At 49.7% G+C, this 4,126-nt stretch overlaps 1 pseudogene; it reads left to right on the forward strand.

Moving 5' to 3' along the window:
* The first annotated feature begins 2,712 nt into the window (after positions 1 to 2,712).
* LOC144108471 (sentrin-specific protease 1 pseudogene) lies at positions 2,713 to 3,435 on the forward strand (annotated as a pseudogene).
* The last annotated feature ends 691 nt before the right edge of the window (positions 3,436 to 4,126 follow it).

The following is a 4,126-nucleotide window of genomic DNA, read 5'->3' on the forward strand; positions in this document are numbered from 1 at the left end:
GTATTTTATATTTCTTAAAGATATAAGAATAAAAATAATGCCTATATATACTCTTTTTAAATATTGTAGAACACAAGAAACCGGTTCAAGCACTTATATTTTGCCACCAACATTGCCAACGTAAAGGCGGCCGTGTGCCGGGAAATGTCAGTGCAAGTTAAAGGTCCTCTGGTGGTCGAAATTATGTCAGAGACCTCCACTACAGCACCTCTCTCTTCGCTTCACCGTCTTCTTTATGCTTTACCTTATAACGGCGCGCTTCAGGTATCCACAGAGAATTTTGAGGCACTTACAGCGGCATTTTCTTTCCTCAAAAACAATCACTTTTCATTTTTTTCAATTTAAGCTTTGAACACCAATTTATGATAATTTCATTTTTAAAACAAAATTTCTTACATGCGGCTTACAAACGCAGGTACTGTGGCAACGCGGGGCTGTCTAATTCAGAAGCGGTGCTGCCACCGCGAAGTATTTCCAATCTGGAGACGCTGTATGATCTGTGGCGGCGGGAATAAATTGGCTGTTGGGGAAAGGAAAGCGGGCAGTATCTCACACCTCGGCTGAAACTTTAAGCGCGGCGAAAGGGAAGGGATAAAGGAGAGGCTGAGAGAAGAGAGACAGAAATAGGGGCCGTAGGGGAGGGCTCCGGAATATATAATTTCTAACACCTGGTGACTTTAGCGGCATTTACATAGCAGACCGCACGGGCGCCTTTGCGTTTCCCCTCCATCAAAACGCGGCCGCCACGATATTGCGATATTTATTTTTTGACAACCAGGAGGAAGTGACGTCGACCAAACAGGCCGGAAGAAATCCTGAGCCATGAAATATAAAAACACCAGCACTGTGGTCTTTGGCGATATCAGAAGCGTTTGTTGAGGGGTTCTGAGAGGAGTGCGCAAAACTTGCTTCACTCGCCTTGCGCGTCTCAGGACGGTTGTGCCTTCTCGGGGTCGCCTTTCACGTGTGTAACAGTCGGCCACTGTTGGACCATCGGCGAGGTGTTCGGAAAGCCAGAGCCTGTCAACACCTCCTAGGTAATACGAACGCTGACCGTGCAGAGCGGGCAGCAGTTTTGCGTTTGTCGTCCGCTAGCGCCGTTACCCTCGCTGACTGCTCTGGGTCTCCTGACAGTTGCAAAGGGACGCCTCAAACTGCCGTTCAGGACGCATTCTTTGAAGATTGATCCAGTCTGAGCACTAACGAGGTGTTGCGAAAGCCACAGCCCGTCGGCACCTACGAGGTAAGACGAACGCTGACTGTTCAAAGCGGGCAGCAGTTTTTGTTTTAGTCAGCCGCTAGCCTCGTGACGTTCCCTGACTGCTCTGTGTCTCCTGTCAGTTGCAGAATCACGCTTCAACCTGTCGATCGGGACAGATAGTTTAAAGAGTTATCCAGTCTGTTTGAGCACTAACGAGGTGCTGCGAAAGCCACAGCCCGTCGGCACCTACGAGGTAAGACGAACGCTGACCGTTCAAAGCGAGCAGCAGTTTTGGTTTAAGTCAGCCGCTAGCTCCGTGACGTTTCCTGACTGCCCTGTGTCTCCTCTCAGTTGCAGAGGGACGCTTAAACCTGTTGATCGGGACAGATAGTTTGAAGAGTTATCCCCTCTGTTCGACCATCAGCGAGGTGTTCGAAAAGCCACAGCGCGTCTTCTCCTCCGAGGTATGACGAACGCTGACCGTTCAAAGCGAGCAGCAGTTTTGGTTTGTCAGCCGCTAGCCCCGTGACGTTCCCTGACTGCTCTGTGTCTCCTGTCAGTTGCAGAGGGACGCCTCAAACTGCCGTTCCTGCAGGACGCACTGTTTGAAGAGTGATCCAATCTGTTTGAGCACTAACGAGGTGTTGCGAAAGCCACAGCCCGTCGGCACTTACGAGGTAAGACGAACGCTCACCGTTCAAAGCGAGCAGCAGTTTTGGTTTAAGTCAGCCGCTAGCCCCGTGACGTTCGCTGACTGCTCTGTGTCTCCTGTCAGTTGCAGAAGCACGCTTCAACCTGTTGATAGGGACAGATAGTTTGAAGAGTTATCCATTTTGTTTGACCATCAACGAGGTGTTCGAAAAGCCACAGCGCGTCTTCTCCTCCGAGGTAAGACGAAAGCTGACCGTTCAAAGCGAGCAGCAGTTTTGGTTTAAGTAAGCGGCTAGCCCCGTGACATTCCCTGACTGCTCTGTGTCTCCTGTCAGTTGCAGAGGGGCGCCTCAAACTGCCGTTCAGGACGCATTGTTTGAAGAGTGATCCAATCTGTTTGAGCACTAACGAGGTGTCGTGAAAGCCACAGCTCGTCGGCACCTACGAGCTAAGACGAACGCAGACCGTTCAAAGCGAGCAGCAGTTTTGGTTTAGGTCAGCCGCTAGCCGCGTGACGTTCCATGACTGCCCTGTGTCTCCTGTCAGTTGCAGAGGGACGCTTCCACCTGTTGATCGGGACAGATAGTTTGAAGAGTTATCTATTCTGTTTGACCATCAACGAGGTGTTCGAAAAGCAACAGCGCGTCTTCTCCTCCGAGGTAAGACGAACGCTGACCGTTCAAAGCGAGCAGCAGTTTTGGTCTAAGTCAGCCGCTAGCCCCGTGACGTTCGCTGACTGCTCTGTGCCTCCTGTCAGTTGCAGAGGGATGCTTCAACCTATCGACAAGAACAGATTGTTTGAAGAGTGATCCTGTCTCCTGAGCGCCCCTGTGCAAACCTGAAGTGAAAACATGGCGGCGATGACCGTCGCAGCCGACCTCGAGGGAGACGTCAGCTATAGTAGCCGACTCACTTCTGCCATGCAGGGAGAAGTGTCTGAAGCGCTGAAGCCGGGCCCACCGGAACAGGTTCTGGTCGAGGCCTTCTCTATGGCTATCACTCGACATGACATAGCCACGCTAGGAGAAGGCAAGGGTCTTAATGACAATATTGTGAACTTTTACCTGGCCATGATTGCGCAACGCTCCAAGAGGCAAGGCGGTCCGGCTGTGTACGCGTTCAGTACTTTTTTCTTCACCAAGCTGCATAGCTTTGGACCTGACGGCGTGAAACGCTGGACGCAAGGCGAAGACCTCTTCGCTTACGACATTCTAATGGTGCCCGTGCACTCTGAGGACCCGTCCCACTGGTGTCTCGCCGTGGTGGATTTCTGCACGCCCGAGATGGTCATCTATGACAGCCTGGGTCCGCGCGATGAGCATGCCAACATCATCGATGATTTGGCGGACTACCTGGAAAAGGTGAGCCACTGGCGTGACTGCGACCTGGACTGGAGCGGCTGGTATTTTTACCCATCCAATGTGCCACTCCAGAAGGACACCTTCGACTGCGGCGTCTTCCTGTGTCAGTACGCTGAGTGTCTCACCCGGGATGCACCGATTTTGTTCAAGGAGAAGCACATGCCGTACTTCCGCGGCCGTATTGTGTACGAGATTTTACACCGCCGGCTCCTCTCATGGTGAAGCCTACTTACAACATGCCTCGGTTCAAGCGTCCGTGCACCCAGAATATATTTTCAGTTTGATTGTACTTATGTAGCTTAAGTGCGGTTTTTATGTGATTTGGTGTAATTGCTGTTATTGAGGTTTGCGCCATTGTTGATTTTTTTTCATATCTACTGCCCCTAGTTATTCATTCTGTATATTGCAGTGCGTGAGTAGCTACTTCCCGGTTTACTAGCGTTCGTCTTTTTGCTTTTTTATGTCGATAGTGTCGATTGCTTTTGCTTTTTCATGTCGATTGCTGAGTGTGCATTGCGTGATGGTAGAAATGTTATTGGAAGAGACGGAACTGGTGAGGGCGAAGACGATGCAGTGGAGGTCTCAGACATAATTTCGGCCGCCTGGTGTTCAACTTCCTCTGATAGCGCACACTACGCGAAACTTTTTCTATTGCCGTCGAAAATACCCGGTTCACAATCTTGTAAATATTTTATCATCGTCTGATCGAAGATTATGCTCAGATTTTTTTATGCCTCTTGCTAATTTGTCATAATTTCTTCATTGATTTGCGACCACGCTGATCAGAGTTCAGTTCTACGTTTTTCAACGTTTTGTGTGTTGACAGTGCTTATGCATATTTATTGTGATTGATTGTTAGATCTGTTTTTGTGTGAAAAATTGGATATTGTATTCTTCGCGATACGTACCAATT

This window comes from Amblyomma americanum, chromosome 10 (assembly GCF_052857255.1).
Source record: "Amblyomma americanum isolate KBUSLIRL-KWMA chromosome 10, ASM5285725v1, whole genome shotgun sequence".
Lineage (NCBI taxonomy): Eukaryota > Metazoa > Arthropoda > Arachnida > Ixodida > Ixodidae > Amblyomma > Amblyomma americanum.